General features: G+C 42.7%; 1 protein-coding gene and 1 long non-coding RNA gene across 3 annotated transcripts in view; one reads left to right on the forward strand and one right to left on the reverse strand.

Moving 5' to 3' along the window:
• The window catches only part of LOC134483118 (disks large homolog 5-like), a 27,878-nt gene continuing 7,927 nt past the window's right edge, over nucleotides 1-19,951 (forward strand). The window contains exons 1-2 of one of the 2 annotated variants that reach the window (XM_063278359.1): nucleotides 1-1,367; nucleotides 2,437-2,550. The gene's annotated coding sequence lies outside the window, so the exon portion shown is untranslated. The remainder of the gene's footprint in view (nucleotides 1,368-2,436; nucleotides 2,551-19,951) is intronic. The other variant, XM_063278360.1, reaches the window with a different exon arrangement.
• On the reverse strand, nucleotides 1,591-2,984 carry LOC134483120 (uncharacterized). Its single transcript, XR_010060049.1, has 3 exons — nucleotides 2,812-2,984; nucleotides 1,986-2,091; nucleotides 1,591-1,868 (listed from the first exon to the last, which is right to left on the reverse strand). It is a non-coding gene; the product is annotated as an uncharacterized LOC134483120 (long non-coding RNA).

Raw genomic sequence — 19,951 nt, forward strand, 5'->3', positions numbered from 1 at the left:
TTCTTTATTTTCTATCTCTAAAGCACACAGGCTATGGTGGAATGTAGGGCTTTGAGCATGTTTGGAAAGTACAATCACACTGAATTAAATCCTAGGGCTGGAACCCTATTAATCTTCTACAGAATTACAGAGCAGCCTGGATGAAGACACTCAGCTGAAAAGGTGGACATCTCAAGACAGGCACTGGACAATGGCTGAAGACTTGTCTGAAGACTGGAAATATTTTGAAAATTCAGAGAGAAAAAAAAGGACCCTCTGACTACACCGTACTCTAAGGACAGTTTATGCAGGTTAGGCATGGCATGAACTATTGTCTCATGTGACAGATGTCAGCACAAAGTATCCAAGGTATTGTATGCCAATGGTAGCATCAACAGAACAAAGCACACAGTGTCATGAAGACATAAATTATGAGTTTGTGTAGCAAGACCCAGGCCTCTTCCAGGTTCTTAGATAGTAACTGAGAACCTCAAATACGGTAGTGATGTGATAGTGTGGGGGTGAATCTAGTTACAACTAGCTTCTATTGTGACACAGATGACTCTTTTTGTGTCATGGTCAGCTTATAATGAATGACTAGACCTAAGCATGAGAATAACCAAATACTACATTGCTTCTCTAGCTGCTGAGCTTTTAAAAGCCCTGGGGTGACAGCAAGCTTTTGTGGACATACTGGATTGGTCCTTGTGTACTTTAACTCTCTGAGTCACCTCCACTCTCAGTAAGTTAGTTCAATTCCATAAATTGGAAATCAGTCACCTGGAAAAAATACATTCTCAATATGATCCCAGATTGGCCATGGAAAAAGGGTAGCTTGAACTGTCCCACCTAGGTTCTGGGCCTGCACAGGCCTGCTCTCCAACAGAAACCTGTGTTCACAGCTGCAGGCTGCATTCACTATGGGTGTCCTTGAGGTTCTTCCCTAAACTGCCTAGATTAAAATAATTTTCATGCTAACAATCAAAAAACTCATTATGCCAATCTGGCCAACAGGAAGCTAATTTCTATTCTGTATTTTGTCAGATGTGCAGAATACATATGGTCATCATTGATAATAGGTGAAAGATCTGCTCTAATATGGACACTAAGTGGTACTGGAGGATGATCCTGACCCACAATGAGGAGTGGGAACACCAGAGCCCTGTAGGGATGGCTGGCAAGCTAACACATTGAGCATGCACAGCTCAGTAAATTTCCTGTGAATACTCATCTCCTGAGATCTCTCTATTTGATTGGAGGTGATCCTGTCCACCTAATACAGTACATGATGTGGAAGGACAAAAGCACCTGCAGGAGCTGTGGTGATGACTCACAGGATAGAGCATCTGCTACTCTCTCAGAAGAACCACATGGACCCTAACAATTGGGTAAAGCATGTCAGTGATTACTTCATAAAGTGTGTGTCCGAGAAACAGCCACATTTTCCACACAAAAGACACTGTCACACTGGGTACCCCTTGGTGACTTTGAATTCACTTATTAGCCCAGGATCCATGGAACATGCAGAGATCCATCTCCACCTGTCAGTTCTAAGTCCACAGGAGGGGACAGAACCCTTGAATAAGAATGATGGTCTTAAGAGTCAAGAGATAGAATTCAATTTTTATTCATAAGGAATTCATTTTTACAACAAAACAGGATTAAAACAAATAAATTAAAATATTTAAAAATATTTGAAAAGATAAAAACAGTAACAAGAACATATAAATATGAAACAACAAAAAGAAAATTTCAATTAAAATCATAACAAAAATATTTCTAAACACCACAATCTTAATGAACATTTGGAAGCACAGATGGATTGCTGTTTCTCCTCTTGCACACATAATGAAAGGCGGTCCCCCAAGTTGTCTCTCAGGTGCTTTTTTCTGAGAAGAAAGTAAGACCTCAATCAGTTTGGCTGGCTTAGTGTTATATAAATTTAGGGTCTCTAAGCAATGACAAATTAACTCTGAGGAAGAATACTCATCCAAAAAATTTGTTACCATTCAGGATGTTTGTCATCAGGGACTCCTGAGAAAGCAACTTATTCTTCAGGAAGCTCTCTTACTGCTGTGTGTCCAATTCCAGCTCTCTTGCACTTTCTGAGACCTGGGAGAGGAAGGCAGTTTTTCAGACACTGATTTGGTGGTGAAATGCAAGGCAGCTGTCGGAAGGCTGCCTTCTACCATCTCAGTTCTATTGGACAGTCAACATGGACCTTTTAACTGATATCATTGTTGCTACTCTTTGGGAAGGGCAAAATCTCCAGAGAGCCTCAAAGTAATATGGGCTGCCAATATGGGACCCAGACTTATACCAGTGCAAACCAAGAACAGGGCAATGGAAGGAACCTCATTGGGTTGCAGGAAGAAAGTAGATGTCCATATGTCACCAAGGTTAAAACCAATGACAAGTTCTAATTTGACATTTGCACTTTGTTCTTATCCCGCAAAGGTGCTTCCCACACAAGAAGTCACATGACCACAGAGTGTCATTTGTCAAAGAACCAAGAACTTGTTCAAAACTCTACAGAGCATCCAATCTATCACGTGGATATGCAATAATGAGGTATGTTATTAATCTGTCACCATTTCTATACTGCAGCTTCAAAAAGAGCAGCAAAATATGCTTGCACAATAATTCAGTTTCTGAAAAGTGGTTGGCTTCCCAGAATACTTGTGCATAGGCAGAGCAATGAACAATTCCATTACATGAGGTGGTTGGCTGGTTGTGAGTGTAAATTAGAAAGGTGGTAGGAGAGAGCAAAGATGTATCAAATTGGCAAACTTTATCAGATATTTTTAAGCTAACACAGCTGCTCAACCCTACCAGATGATGCTGGGTCTGGACGTTGCTGGTCTTTATCTTTCTTGTTGAAGTCAACCAAATTTTTCTGGTTCAGTGCACAATCAAGATGTACCTCCTTGCTCTCCTGCTTCAGTGGGAACAACTTCTTCATACATATGTTCTCCATCAGGAGCTGGCTGAGCAGGTTTCTGGAAATACAGTCTGCATAGTAAGATCATGCTGCCCCTTTCTCCCATTCCCACTCCCGAGTGCCACTAACTCCACCAGGACCCAGATACCCATGAAGACTTAACAGAATTCATTTCGATACATATAAGGCTGCTGCACAAACCACAAAGAGTAAATTCCGGGAAGAATAAATTGTTTGTTTGGCCCGAGCACCAATTAGTGTCCACATCTCTCAAAAAGAACATGGATCTACAACTATCCATGAAAGCCCAATGCATGGGGGCAACATCAATTAGTAGTGGGCAAACACCCTCAAAGGAGGTCAGTAGAACCAAGAGAAGGTCATGCTAACCATGTGGTCCACACACTGAGTTTTGTAAAACCTGGTATGACACCATAGGTCCAGGTCAGCCTAATAACCTGCTGACTTCAATCAGTGCTGTTCTATCTAGAGCCTTCTGAAGATGCCTAGACAATCCTGGGATGAGTAACAGTCTTTTGTGGAACTGAAAACTGAGTCCTAATGACCCTGGCACACTGATGTGTAAACAGCACAAGAGATAGAACCAGAGCTGAAGACCGTCCAATCCAGAACAAAGAAAGTCAGAAATGGCCATTCCACAGGTGATAGCATTTCTGACCAGGACTTACCTAGAGAAGGTAATCTCCTTCTTCAGCTTATGGCTGTTCTCATGGATCTCAGTGTTCTCCATCTCTAAGTTGTGCAGAATTGACATGACTGCCTCCTCCATTCTCTCCAGGTCTTCATAATATGGATTTGGCCTGAAGTGTGGCCTGGCCCCAAATGATAGAATACAATGAACATCAGCATTTAGGAATATATGAGCTCAGGGTGGGTCCTGTACTACCCCAGTCCTGGAAGGACACCTTCTGAATTCTACATATTGGATCTTCTTCAGCTTCAGAAACGTGTTTTTCTGCGTCCAGGACACCAGAATCTCTGCATCCAGATGGAGGCTTCCCTGGCTCCCTTTGTTCAATCAAGAGGAAATCTGCAGTCAAGCCAGTTGAGCTATCAAGAGCCTAGGCCACACATCTCCATGCTCCCCCACCCAACACAGCCAGAAACCTGTGATTTCTTTTCTCCTGTTTTGACAAGAGACCACATATCAACACAAAATTATAATCTGCACAAGGAATACAAATATACAGACAAACGTGGCCACATAGTCAAAGAACTGTACTGTTGACAGTGGGGCTCCCAGAACAAAGCATTCACATGACCATGAAAGTGTTACAGGTAAATACTCAGGCCAAGACATAGACCCCTATATTCCATGTGTGGAGGGAAATATAAACATATAAAAGTTGTGCATATGCATTTGGATGTATGCACACACAGACTCACAGACTGAGACACACCCACAAAAAAAAGAGAAAAGTTAACAGAATCAGAGAAAGAGAAAAACAAATATGGAAACAGAGAGTACTGTGAGAACCAGGAGAAATGCATGCACCATTGCTGTCTCAGAGTGCAAGACACACAGACAATAACAAACAGGCCTGAGCCTGAGACCTTCTAGTCAAGCATTGAGATGAACAGTTTGGGAACAGGCCCCTCAGGCTGCTGCCTGGATCTTCCAGCACTCAGTCCCCTGCCTAGCAAGTACAGAGACTCACCATAAACTCACTGCAATTACAATCTTGCAAAGCCACCATCTGTCAAGGACTTTGCAAATGCACACTAGACACTCACTCTCCCTGACTTTATCCCCGAATTCTTCATTCAGACCACAAGATCTGCTTTTCAATAAATTAAGCAGATGAGTCCATTTTCCATCTTGCTCCTCAGGAAGGGTCAAGGTTCTGAATCTCCTCTATATGGGAGGTGAGGTTTAGCACAGGGTGGTTAGGGAGGCACAGCTTTCTAGAACCCAAAACCTTAATAGGATAAGAAGAAGGTGACCTTGCAGACCCAGGAATGAAACAAGAGCATTTGGAGCGATTCATACCTGTTCTTCATGGATCTCTCTGTCAGAAACCTCAGGCGATCTCTCAGGTCATTTCTCTCCTCGGTAATGAGCTGCAGCTCTTTAATCAGCTTCTCCTTTTCCTTCTTGGCCTGATTCTCGCTTAGTTCAGTGCCAGGGGATGATGTTTCTCTCCCAGCGTCTGTAGGTAGAAGAACACAAGTGAACCTGCATGGAGAGAATGCATAGAGTGTACATAGACCACAGTTAGGCCTAAACAGGAGAACAAGCCTGGACCCAGTGTCACTGCTAGGCGATTGGTCTATGCTTAAGAGGCCTCCTCAGTGGATCTCAGTTCTCCCACTACTCTATAGAGACCAAGAGATGTAAGCATCCAGGTGTTCCCTATTCCGGACATCAGGTGCTTACATGGACCACGGAGATGGCTTCTCCAGGATTATCATCAGCTGAACAGGGTACAGCTTGGTTTCAGGACCCTCACCCCTGTGGGTTCGAACTCAGATGATAAATTCACCATCCACAAGACTTGAGTGATTGGAGACACTCAGATGTCCTACCCTGATACTCTAGGCCAACAACTTTGGATTAAAAACACATTTCCATGGAGGACATGTTCAACAGACTTATCAGTTCCCCTATTTGAAATACCAAATGCCCGAGAAGTTCCAATAGGTTACAGGATGAATCTTGGTCCACATGTTCCAAATACTTTTGGTATTTTAGAAACATGTTTGTAACACACAACCTCTAATATATAAAGCTAACGATGACCCTGCCAGTTAGAAGAAATCAGAGGAGGTCGAAGAACATAAGGTTATTGCCTGGAGCACAATTCTCCCCCTGTTCCTACTGTCAGATATCCACTGTATTTAAAGAAGCAATGATAGTGAAATACATTGCTGCCCTGTCTAAACTCAGAAAAGGTGGACCCTCCATGACTCCTGATGGTGTTATTATACAATGTAACATAACAAATGCACTGTAAAAGTAAGGACCAGAAGTTCACAGAATAATAGCATTGGCCTTACCATATCCTCCCAGTGGGGATGGGGAAACTAAAGTTCTGAAATCCTGACTTTCAGGAATTGTGATATTCATGGAAATTCAATTTCTTTTCAGATGCTCCAGTTGTTGTGGCCCATTGCTAGAAAGGTCAGCTTAAGCCTGCAGCCCCCCTGGCAGGAAGCTCAAAATACACTACCCAGAACTTACTCAACATTCCCCAGAAGTGCTGTCTTTGTCCATCATTACTTTGAGACGAAAGGCTAGACTCCTTCACTTTAGTCTCTCCAGAATCGACGTTCCCCTTCCCAAAATGCTTGCGAAGACGGGAAAACATGTCTTAGCTTGTAACCGCCAGACTCAGACTGAGAGAAACTAGGGCACTGGTTGTCACTACAACACTGGTGACATCACAGAAGATGCCAGAACTCTCTAGGAGACAATAGAATGTCCAAGAAGGGACAGCTGATGTCATGGAGAGCAGACTTTGCCTCCCTGCTAATGTTCTCCCTGTACTGAGCATAAGCAGAGGTGCCCTTTCCAGGAGACTTTCCTGGGGCAGAGCCACTGAGCATCTCCTGCTTCCAAAGCCAAATTTTCCTCAAGGCTTGATTATAAAACCTTAGTAATTCTTATGCATCTAAATGAATGGTTCCTTCCATATCTTGCCCCAAAATGTCTCATCCTAACTCAAATTGTCTTCATTCACCAATGTTAGCCATTAAACCTTCCTGAGATTTCACACCAGTTTGAATATGCAGTCAAAAGTTCTCTTGTCTCATTATGTACGGGTGCTTTATATCACATCAAGAAATAGTCTGCATGGTAGGTTACAACATGGGCGTGTGTTAGGGGAACACTCATGAAGTCATGTGCTTAGCAATTGACAATTGCCAGAAAATTCCTTAGTTGAAAGAGTTGAAGTCTTTACGGTGCTAGGAACAGTGTGGAGACCAGTTGGCAGAGGAAAGTGCAATATTGGACCCACCAATGAAGGGAACCTCATGCTGCTTGTGGGGTTCTCATCTCTGCGCCAATGTCGCCAAAGGAGCACTGCTGACAGGCCTTCTATCAGAAGCTGAGCTTCTATCAGAAAAATAAAATAGTCAAGAGATATAGGGGGTGCAGATAAAGGTGTAGGACGAGGCTATACATATCACTACGTGGATAGAGCAAGGACCCAGCACTTGTGCTCTGGGTCATGGGCTTCCCCACAAACACAAAAGCATCTGTCACACTAAAAAATGGATACTGTATTGAGTGCACACACTAACACTGATTGATCAGATCCATACCCCAGATTTTGGGGGCAGATCCATGGCCCCAAATATCTTCCTCTCAACTTATACAGCAAAAAATAAGAAAGAAAGAAAAAGTCAAAACAAAAAGCTCAAGCTTCTCATATGAGGATTGCAGGAAGTGTGATCTGGTGGTCAGTTCTGATTAGGCCATTTTAGATAGAACAGTGCACAGTGATGCTTAATGTGATGGGTCCTATATAAAGCTTTCTGCAATATTGGAATTTTAACAAGCCTCATCCAGAACATACAGAACAGGAAAGGATGTGATCACCATGTCCTTGCTCTCTATCAGGTTATTTTTCTGTGTCCGTGATTGTCAGCCATAGACAGCAACAATCTGAAATAGCTGGTAGACATGGGAAAACGTGGCTAAAACTATAGTTGTGGGTTACACACCTCAACTGTCAAAGGCTAATGCTGTCCTCACAGTCCCTGGAGGCCCCTCTTGTAAGACTGTCTACTGGAAAGTAGAAGCAGGTTTATCTGAGCTCAAAGTGAACCTGGCCAGGTAGGAAGAGGGCAACATGGGATACTTGAGACCCTGTCTAAACCAGCACAGAAACCCACACTTCCTTCAAAGCATCATCTATGAATTCTTGATTATCTACCATTCTCTCCCTACCAGTCTTTCAGACTGGAATTGTAGAAAAGAACTGGAAATGATCTTCCTATTCTGAAGACCTTGATCTCTCTTTCCTTAGGTGCACATTAAGAACTCATGCAAATGGGTATGACCATCTGAACATCTTAGTATCATCTACTCAGTATATCCAGCATAATACTGTGCCTATGGCAATCTCAAGCTTCCTTGAGTTTTGCTGACCCAGCAAGAAGTATGAAGTACTGAGGTCAAACCCCAGTGATCCTTTCAAGGGTTTAGAAGAAAGCCATCAGAGAAACTCCACTTCTTTGTCCTTAGATTAAATCAAGCTGATACAATGTGAACCTGGTGGGCTATTTAACCATGCATCTTTCTGCCAACCCCACCTTTCTGAATTCAGTCCATGTGAACCTGCATGCGGAGAATGCATAGAGTGTACATAGACCACAGTGAGGCCTAAAGTGGACAACAAGCCTGGAATCCAGTGTCACTGCAAGGAGTTTGGTCTTCGCTTAAGAGACCTCCTCAGTGGGTCTCAGTTCTCCCTCTACTCTATAGAGACCCAGAGATGTAAGCAGCCAGGTGTTCCCTATGCCTGCTGACACACGCAATAAATGCAGTAAATTTTAATTTCTGTTCAATTGTTCAGTAACTTACATACACTTGCATATTGCTGTGGAAGTGATGGGGTTTCGTGATCAGCATTGCATTTAACAATGCATAACCAATCATCCCTCCTAGAATGATTCTGTATATAGAGAAAGAAAATTTATTAGAATGGCTTATAGGCTGTGGTACAGCTAATTCAACAAGGAATGGAAGGTCTAAAACGCAGTAGTTACCCCTGTTGAAGCCAATCCCCCTAGCATAGCTGTAGCCATTTTGTTCCATGCCGGCTAGATACTTCATATTCTTGCTGTAATATGTCACATATCATTGTTGTCTGAAAATAATTTAACACAGCAGGGTCAGGAATGATCACATAACTTGTGTATGTTTTTTTTTTATCGGTTATTTTGTTTATTTATATTTCAAATGTTAACCCCTTTCCAGTTTCCCCTACAATAACCCTGCATTCCACCCCCTTCCCCAGCCTCCTCGAGGGTGCTCCCCCACCCACCCATTCCCGAAATACTGGAAGGAAATACTTTATGTTGTCAGGTTTCTTAATCTTAAATTTCATAATTATAAGCTTCATGTACGACCAAAAAATTAAAGGTCAATATGAGGGCTGCAGAGATGGCTCCATGGTTAAGAGCACTGACTGCTCTTCCAGAGGTCCTGAGTTCAAATCCCAGCAACCACGTGGTGGCTCACAACCATCTGTAATGAGACCTGATGCCCTCTTCTGGTGTGTCTGCAGACAGCTACAGTGTACTTATATATAAATAAATAAATCTTTAAACAGATAAAAAGTCAGTATGAACCTTTGTTGTCTAAAATGGCTTGAGTCAGGGCTGACAAACAGACAGCCCTTCCAGCACCTGCCTATGAGCTCACAGTTTTAGGCTTTATAAACTGACATAGAAAAATGTCCAGGGTCCTAGCCTGACAAATTCTCAGCTACGTCTCTGATGATCAGTCTTAGGGTGGGCATTCAAAAAACCATCCCTCTCTAAGTGAGGTCAGAGTTTGTGTGGTTTATGGGGCAACTCCTGGACCCCAACGGTTTTGTCCATAAGGCTGGATATTTCAGCTGCTCTTCAGTACATGCAGGAATCCTGAAGAAGTAGGCAAATTAATAAAGCAAACTTCCTTCTTCCATGTTCTTGATATGAGCTGCCAGCAGAAGGTGTGGTCTAAACAACAACCAATGGATTGGGTAAAGATCTTTATCAATCCTACAACAGATAGAGGGCTTATATCCAAAATATACACCGAACTCAAGAAGTTAGACCGCAGGGAGACAAATAACCCTATTTAAAAAATGGGGCTCAGAGGTAAACAAAGAATTCACAGCTGAGGAATGCCGAATGGCTGAGAAACACCAAAAGAAATGCTCAACATCTTTAGTCACAAGGGAAATGCAAATCAAAACAACCCTTAGATTTCACCTCACACCAGTCAGAATGGCTAAGATCAAAAACTCAGGTGACAGCAAATGCTGGAGAGGATGTAGAGAAAGAGGAACACTCCTCCATTGTTGGTGGGATTGCAGACTGGTACAACCATTCTGGAAATCAGTCTGGAGATTCCTCAGAAAATTGGACATTGAACTACCTGAGGATCCAGCTATACCTCTCTTGGGCATATACCCAAAAGATGCCCCAACATATAACAAAGACACATGCTCCACTATGTTCATAGCAGCCTTATTTATAATAGCCAGAAGCTGGAAAGAACCCAGATGCCCTTAAAGAGAGGAATGGATACAGAAAATGTGGTACGTCTACACAATGTATATTAATCAGCTATCAAAAACAATGACTTTATGAAATTCATAGGCAAATGGATGGAACTAGAAAATATCATCCTGTGTGAGGTAACCCAATCACAGGAAAACACACATGGTATGTACTCATTGATAAGTGGATATTAGCCCAAATGCTCGAATTACCCTAGATGCACAGAACACATGAAAATCAAGAAGGATGACCAAAATGCAGATGCTTCACTCCTTCTTTAAAAGGGGAACAAGAATACCCTTGGCAGGGAATAGGGAGGCAAAGTTTAGAACAGAGGCAGAAGGAACACCGATTCAGAGCCTGCCCCACATGTGGTCCATACCTATACAGATATTAGATAAGATGGATGAAGCAAAGAAGTGCAAGCCGACAGGAACTGGATGTAGATCTCTCCTGAGAGACACAGCCAGAATACAGCAAATACGTAGCCGAATGCCATCATTAAACCACTGAACTGAGAACTGGGCCCCCGTTGATGTAATCAGAGAAAGGACTGGAAGAGCTTGAAGGGGGTTGAGACCCCATATGAACAAGAATTCCAACCAACCAGAGCTTCCAGGGACTAAGCCACTACCCAAAGACTATACATGGACTGACGGTGGACTCCAACTGCATACGTAGCAATGAATAGCCTAGTAAGAACACCAGCGGAAAGGGAAACCCTTGGTCCTGCCAAGACTGAACCCCCAGTGATCATGATTGTTGGGGGGAGGGCGCTTATCGGGGAAGGATGAGGAGGGGATCACCCAAATAGAAGGGGAGGGGAAAGGGTTGAGGGATTTTGGCCTGGAAATCGGGAAGGGGAATAACAATCGAAATGTAAATAAGAAATACTCAAGTTAATAAAGATGAAAAAAAAATAAAAAGAAAAAAGAAGGTGTGGTCCAGATTAGAGGTGGGCCTTTCCATCTCAAAAGATCTGAATTAAAGATTTATCTTCTGATCTCCAAGATTTGGATTACAAGTAGGTCTTCTTGCTTCAGAAAATTTAATTAAGAAAAAAAAATCCAATGGTGCTAATGCCTTTAGCCTCAGCATCCAGGAGGTAGAGGCAGGTGGATCTCTGAGTTCAAGGCCAGCCTGGTCTACAATATGAATTCTAGGACAGCCAGAGCTACACAGGGAAACCCTGTCTCAAAAAAACCAAAGAAGAGGAGGAGGACCAAGAGGAGGGGGTTGAAGAGAGGAAAACAGAAAGAAGGAAGGAGAGAGAGAGAGGGGAGAGAGAGAGAGAGAGAGAGAGAGAGAGAGAGAGAGAGAGATCCCCCTCACAGGGCGTCAAGCCATTTGGCATTAGTTAATTCCAGGTACACTCAAGTTGACAACCAAGAACAGCAATCCCATTACGTGGTTGTGATCTCACCCTGGTAGGCTCCTGAGTAGGAGGCTGAAGCAGGAGAATTGCCATAAGTCTGATGCCAGCATGAACTACACACGTGTTCCAAGCCAAGCCAATCTCAGCTACAGTTTGAGATTCTGTCTGAAAAATATGAAAGAGAAAGAAAACATAAATTCCTAGAGCAGTGTTTCTCAACCTTCCTATGGCCTCAACCCTTTAGAACAGTTCCTCAAGCTGTGGTGACCCCCAACTACAAATTATTTTGTCGCTACTTCACAACTGTAAATTTGCTACTGTAATGAATCTTTATTGTAGTGTAAACTATTTGATAGGAGACCCTGTGTGGGTCACGACCCCCAGGCTGAGGGCCTTTGCCCTAGAGGCGGTCTTGGCCCAGATTATATAGTTCATATTATGATGGGCTCTATCAGCGTTTGAAGGTCAAGTATATTCACTTGTACCATCAAAACTTAAAAATTCAGTTGAGCTGCTGGCTGGTACGGTGTGACATCCCCCAGAATACCTTTGCCATTTTGTTCCATGCCTGCCAGCCATTTCATATTGTTGCTGTAACACGCCTGCTGTCACTGACGAGGAGAAGGGACTTGGCTCAAGGACATGCTGACCACACACCTTGTTTTGTTCTGAATGTTCTGTATGCGGTTTGCTAATCTAGAGAAATTCTACACCTGAAGGATTGGTTCTCTGAAGTGGACACAGGTGAAAGGCTAAGGCAGATGTGTGAAGGAACGTTTCACTGAGGCAGACGCAGGTAAAAGGATGTTCTGCTAAAGCACACATGTGAAAGGACACGTGATGAAGGGTTCTGCACTAAGAACACACATGCATTGGTCTGCCTTGCATTCTGTAGTTGAGCTGCATTTGTTGGGACTTCATAGAACCACAGCAAAAACCCTTCTGGTGGGCTGTGTAGTTTCTCACTGTTTCCTTGGACTCGTGCTGATGGACAGAGTGATGTCAGCTGAGACAGACACATGTGCTGACACAGGACACACGCTGAGGCCAGGCCCACGGAGGACACGGGATATTGAGAGGGAGTTTGGATGGAGTTATGCTTGCGTAGCTTGTTGGTCTGGGGTCTCTGCTGATCTCTGCTCGCCTGAGAGCTGCTCTTACTGACTGTGTAGCATCTTGGCTGCTCTTTGTTCCCCTTGGACAGCCCTCAGGACCAGGCGCTCCTCTCCGTTAACCATGGCTGCTGTCCTCTTCCTCTCTCCTCTCCATCACACATGTTCTTCCTTTATTCTCTGGCAGCTTCTTCCTCCTTCTTCCCTCCTCATGATCCTCTCTAGCAAAGCCCTCAAAGCTCCCCTCCCCCATCTCTCTGCTGTGCAGCTGTTGGCTGTTGGCTTCTTTATAATCACAGTTAACTGGGAGCAGGGTCAGTTTTTCAGGGTTAACCAGTGTTGAGTTCAACAAATTAGCATTAAAATACAAGCAGCATTAGGCCAATACACTACAGGGGTTTTTGTTTGTTTGTTTGTTTGGTTTGGTTTAATTTTCATTTACCTTTTTACTTGAAATTTTATTTTTCGCTATTTTTTATTAATCGGTTATTTTATTTATTTACGTTTCAACGGTTGTCCTGCTTTCCACACTCCCCTCATCAAACCTTACATCCCATTTCTGCTCAGCTTTGCCTATGTGACAGTGCTCCTGCACCCACACATATCCATCCCCACCTCACACCTCTAGGATCTGCATTTGGTGGGGCAATAGGCCTCACCTTGAACCATAGAGCATCCTTGCATACACTTTGGCTGGCAGTTTGGCCCCTGGGAGCTTTGGGATTAGGGAAAGAAGATCTGGTCAGATATTAAATCCAACGATTGCTGCTTTCTCTTCTTTTTCTGGTTATAGGTGAAATTATGTTTGTGTGCTTATCTTTTTATAAATTATTGAGAGAAGATTAATGTCTTGGTTTTTCTTGGTTATAGTTTAGTTCATTGTCTTGGAGTTTTCCTCCTATTAGCCTCTGTTGTGCTTTCTTACAGAAAAGAATTGTTTAAATTTGGTTTTCTCATGAAATATCCTGGTTCTTCATTTTATGGTGATGGAGGATTATGCTGGATATAGGGGCCTGTGTCTGCATTACATCTGCCCAAGATTTTCTGACTTTTAGAATCTCTGTTGAGAAGTCTGGTGTAATTCAGATACGTCTGAATTTATTTGTTACTAGATATTTATACCTTACCCCTTTTAATGTTCTTTCTTGATCTGTGCTTTTAGCGTTTTAATTATTACGTGAATGGAGGAATTTTTCTGGTACAATTAGTTTGATGTTCTGTAGGCTTGTTGTACCTTTATGGCCTTTTCTTTCTTTACCTTATGGAAGTTTGCTGCTATGATTTGTTGAAGATGTTTACTGGATCTATGAACTAGAAATCTTAATTCTCTTCTCTATCTATTATCCTTAGGTTTCAACATTTAATTGTGTCCTGAAATTCTTGGATGTTTTGGATTCAATAAACCATACATGTTTATCTGAGATGGGTGTTTTGTGCTTTTTGGGATGACCTCCTTGACCCCAGGCTGCATGAAGAATCTCAGCTGACAGTGGGGACATAAATTATAAGTATGTGTAGCAAGACCCAGGCCTCTTCCGGGTTCTTAGATATTAAAAGAGAACCTCAAATACAGTAGTAATGTGATAGTGTGGTGTGAATCTAGTTACTATTCTCTATTTTGATATAGATGACTCTTTTTGTGTCATGGTCAGCTTATAATGACTAGAAGACCTAAGCTTGAGAATAACCAAAGACTACATTGCTTCTCTAGCAACTGAGCTTTTAAAAGCCCTGGTGTGACAGCAACTGTTGGTGGACATTCTGGATTATTCCTTCTGTACTTTAACTCTCTGTGTCACTTCCACCATCACTAAGTTAGTTCAATTCCATAAATTGGAAATCCAAAACCTGGAAGAAATACTCTTTTTTTTTTAAAGATTTATTTATTCATTTATTATATACAAGTACACCGTGACTGTCTTCAGACACACCAGAAGAGGGCATCAGATCTCATTACAGATGGTTGTGAGCCACCATGTGGTTGCTGGGATTTGAACTCAGGACCTCTGGAAGAGCTGTCAGTGCTCTTAACCACTAAGCCATCTCTTTAGCCCAAGAAATACTTTCTGAATATGATCTGAGATTGGCCATGGAAAAAGGGTAGCTTGAACTGTCCCACCTAGGTTCTGGGCCTGCACAGGCCTGCTCTCCAAAAGAAACCTGTGTTCACAGCTGTTGGCTGGCTAAGAAAGATTTCACGAGACGTGATACACAGCCCTCGGACTTCTGCTCCAGTCATCTGCACAATTTTTCCCGGACGATATCCTCATACCTCCAGCAGGCGGGTGATGAAACTGTCCACTCTCAGCTCCCCTTCAGCCATCTTGTGGCCACCAGACTCTCCTCCCTGCAGCAGGAACAAGGGCTTCTCCATGGTGGCTGCAGCAGCAGTGGTGGTTTGGCATTCTCACCTAGGAGGCCCTATGCCTTTCTACCCCAGTTCCAACTCACCTCAGGCCCGGGCCTTCCCCCCATCCACTTCCCACGGAGCAGGGAGAGCAGCACCCACTAGAAATAAAAGGGAAGCCCTTGGTCTTGCCAAGAGTGAACCCCCAGTGAAAGGGATTGTTGGGGGGAGGACGGTAATGGGAGGAGGATGGGGAGGGAACACCAATAGAGAAGGGGAGGGGGAGGTTTTAGGGGGATGTTTGCCTGGAAACCCAGAAAGGTAATAACAATTGAAATGTAAATAAGAAATACCCATTTAATAAAGATGGAGAAAAAAAGAGAAAAGTGTCACACATTTAAAACAGAAGAATATGGACCCTAATTTTAAAGCACAGCTCTGTCAATTAACTAAACCTTTAAAAAACTCAGAAAATCAGGCCAAACAATATTTTCTCGGTTTATGTATCTGTAATGTCGCATAAATAATAATGTCCGTTTCTTGCTATTGTGGAGGGAATTAAATAGTTAATATGTAATCATGGAAATTTTGAAGTACCATCCATTTTTCTGTTCATTAAATCAATCTTCCTCATTTCATTGATCAAGTATGTATGTTTTCTTTTCATAATTACATGTATAATAAAACCAGCATAAAAACCTTCAGAATTGTATAAGCTTTCACTTTTAACAAATTAAATTAGTTGTTCTTTGTATTTCTGCTGAACATTTAAATGTTCTTTATATGTCCCAATGCGAGTTTATTAGGTACCTATAAACTTTAAACTCTTTGCCTGAGAGCATGAGTACAATTTAATTATATAGTAACTACACTCAGGCTGTCTTTGTATTAGAACCAATTATATCAGACTCTAAGAAAAATTACTATTGCGTAAAAGTTTGTGTGTGATGAGTGTGAGTGTCTGTGTGTGTGAGTGTGTGTGTGTGAGTGTGTGTGTGTGTGTGTGTGTCTGTGTGTGTGTGTGTGTGTGTGTGTGCAGCACATGACCAAACAACTTTCAGGAGCCATTTCTCTCCTTCTGTCATGTGGGTCCCAGGATGTAACCCAGATGTTTGACTTTGGCAATAAATAATATTACCAACTAAATAAATAAATAAACAAACAAAAAGCAAGCCACCAATCCACTTTAAAAGTAAAGGCCAGAAGTTCACAGAATAGTAGCATTGGCCTTACCATATCCTTTCTTTGGGGATGGGAAAATTAATGTTCTGAAATCCATGACTTTCAGGAATTGTGATATTCATGGAAATTCAATTCCTTTGCAGATGCTCCAGTTGTTATGGCCAATTGCTAGAAAGGTCAGCTTAAGCTTGCAGGACCCCAACCATCCCTCCCCCCCGCCTCCACAGATGCTCAAAAGACACTGCCCAGAACTTACTCCACATTCCCCAGAACCACTTTCTATGTCCATCATTTCTTTGAGATGAAAGGTCAGACTCCTTCACCCTAGTCTCTCCACAATCGACATCCCCCCTCCCAAAACACTTCTAAGACTGGAAAATATGTCTTAGGATGTATCTGCCAGACTCGGACTGAGACAATCTAGGGCACTGGTTGTCACTACAACATTGGTGACATAGCACAGGACGCCAAGAACTCTCTAGGAGACAATAGAATGTCCAAGAAGGGACAGCTGATGTCGTGGGGAGCAGACTTTGCCTCCCTGCTAATGTTCTCCCTGTACTGAGCATAAGCTGAGGTGGCCATACCAGGAGACTTTCCCGGGGCAGAGCCACTGAGCACCTCCTGCTTCCGAAGCCAAATTTTCCTCAAGGGTTGATTATAAAAACCTTAGTAATTCCTATGCATCTAAATGAATGTTTCCTTCCAAATCCTGCCCAAAAAATGTCTCATCCTAACTCAAATTATCCTTCTTCACCAATATTAGCCATTAAAAATTCCTGAGAAATAATACGAGTTTGAATATGCAGTCAAAATGTTCTCCTGTCTTATTATGTACAGGTGCTTGAAATCACATCAAGAAATAGCCTGCATGGAAGATTGCAACATGGGTGTGTGTTAGGGGAACACCCATGAAGCCTTGTGCTTAGCATTCAATGGTTGCCACAAAATTCCTTAGGAGGAAGACTTGCAATCATTATGGTCCTAGAAACAGTGTGGAGGCCAGTTGGCAGAGGAAAGTGAAACATTAGAGCCACCAGTGAAGGCTCCTGTTGGGCTCTACCTTGGTGTTTCCCTCCCCCCTCGCTGAGCCTTTCAGCCTGCTATAGCAAGAAATTGTTTACACCTTTGACAGCTGCTTTTAGCCCCTGATTTGGGGCTGGGATTTTCCATGGCACCCTTCCTCCCCACTGAGCTTTCTTGCTTCTTGTTTTTAAGAAGCTGTTTATGCCCCTGATTGGGCTGGAACTTTCACCTCACAGACTTGTCCTAATTTCCTGGTTGGGGATTTTCACCTGCCTTGTTGTTTTTCCACGGCTTTTGCCTCTGGTATATAAGGAGATCTCAGTAAAGCCTTGGTGGCACTCGCTAAAAAGGGGTGACCCGTGTACGTGTTTTCTTTCAACCCCACAAACCTACACCCGATATTCACACACTGTCGGCGCAGGCACTGACAATAGGTATCACAATAGAAACTAGTAACTAGATTTAACCAAACTATCACATTAATGCCGTATTTCGTGGTATTTTTTTTTTTTTTTTGCTCTCCTAGAACCTGGAAGAGGCTTGGGGTTTTCTAATCCTACTCATAATTTATTAATCTTCCCAACACTATGGGCTTTGTTCTGTTAATGCTAACAGCGGCATCCAATACCTAGGATATTTTCTACTGACATGTGTGACGTGAGACAAAACAGTCCCTGTCATCCCTCACCTGAATAAACTTCCTTAGAGGACAGTGTAGTTGGAGGGTCCTTCTTTCCTCTCCAAGATCGAGAAACATTTCCAGTCTTCAGACAAGTGTGTCAGCCATTGTCCAGTAACTGTCTTGAGATGTCCACATTGTCAGCTGAGTGTCGTCATCTAGCCTGCCCTGTAATTGTTGTAGACGATTAATAGGGTTCCAGCCCTAGGATTTAATTCAGTGCTACAGTACTTGCCAAACATGCTCAAAGCCCTAGCTGCCACCCTAGTCCTGTGTGCTCTAGAGAAAGAAAATAAAGAACCACATTGTCTATCAAGTTTCTCCTCCAATAGAAGGAGAATCTGCGAATCTGCATCTGGTCTTTTAAGTAACTCTAAGCCCCAGCTTCCCCACAGCTCCCTCCATCGATTCCATTATTGGTGCATTTTCAGTAACGCTCACTTTATTTTTGGTGTGCAAAGAATATGCACCATGTCATTAAAGTGTGTGTGTATGTTTGTGTGTGTGTTCATCCATGAACTCACTATAAATTATTATCAGATGACCCAGAAGACCGTGGAGAAACCTGTCGATGTGCATGCAGAATTATGTTACTACTGTTCCATGGCACCTTGCAGGGAACACTGAATTAGTTGGCTGCTTTAATAGAGCCTAAAACCAGGCTATGCATGGTTTTCGGTGAGATTGTGATGTGCAACACCACAACAGAGATCAGCAGAAGCTTCATTTATTCCATGCTGCTGTTACCAAGAGGAGGCAAAGCCTCATCCCATAGACAGTCTGGTAGGATCTGATGAAGGGCAATAAACTCAGGGTTGAAATCAAGCCTTTAGAAACAAAGAGAAAAATACAAAGTCAAGGAAAGCAAGAGCTGTCTTTTTCTTTTCTTCCTCTTTTTTTTTTGAGAAGATCCACAAGAGAGACAACCCCTTCCTCAAACTAACAATGCACAAGAGAGACAATACATGACTTAAAAATCAGAAATGAAATGAGGGCCATAACAATAGACACCGAGCAAATTCCAAAATCATTAGTTCTTACTCCCGAGGACTTTACGCCAGAAAACTGGAATATATAACCAATATATATTCCAGATAACAATTACCAAATTTAAATCCAGATCTGGGAAGGTATCTGAAAAATACCCCTAAGAAAATAGATACACTCATTAAAGGTTGCATACATTATATATTATATTGCTTTCTTTTTGCATGATTAAACCCCTTCAAGGACATTTAGCTATGTTATAGAAAGTGTTACTTTTAAAACAAAAGGACAAAGAGTGAAATTGAGGAGTCACTGAGAGACACTTCCCAGACAGGATCAAGGAAAGACGGCTGAGAGATGCAAGCAGGGGCTGCAATGCTGCCCTTGAGAAGGAAATGTTTTTCTCACTTTACCTTACTCTATGCTGTACTGTGTCCGTTTTTTGTGGAAGCGGCTCTCATGCTCTCTGGGTTATGACAAGTATATTGTGATACTAGGAAGAGGGGTGATTTGCTATACAGATATTTTAAGGAGAAGCCTTTGCTTAGTCTCACTTCTTTGCCTAGTCTTGCCTCAGTCGTTCCTGGTATCATGGGAATAACGATCTTATTATATCTTGCCAAAAGGGAAAGTGAGGTAATGCATATTCATGCCTATATAAGGGTTAATAAGCTTGCAGCTGCATGCAGTTGCATCTGCCTTTGCTCTGCATCCCCTGTGTCCTGGTTATTTGTGACCGTACCTGGGCCCCCAACACACTAGATGTTGACACGCATCACCCTTCTCAGTGTCAGGTTTATTTTCTTTCTTTTTTGGAATCTATGATGTGGAGGCGTATTACAGCAACAATATGAAATAGCAGGCGGGCATGTATGAAAATTGCTGTGTTTAAGCTAGGTGTGGGGACAAGTCCTCAAAGGGAGCTGTTAAGATGGGAAACAAATAATGCATTTGTTGCTGGAATTGAGTTGCCTCAGCTGTGTTGCTCTGCCTGCTCAGTGTCCATTCAACATCACTCTGTTTCTACAGAGGAACTCAAGGTTTGCCCCAGCTGCCTGTGAGCTGTGATATGGGCAGAGAAAGG

Source organism: Rattus norvegicus, chromosome 19, assembly GCF_036323735.1.
Source record: "Rattus norvegicus strain BN/NHsdMcwi chromosome 19, GRCr8, whole genome shotgun sequence".
Classification (NCBI taxonomy): Eukaryota; Metazoa; Chordata; class Mammalia; order Rodentia; family Muridae; genus Rattus; species Rattus norvegicus.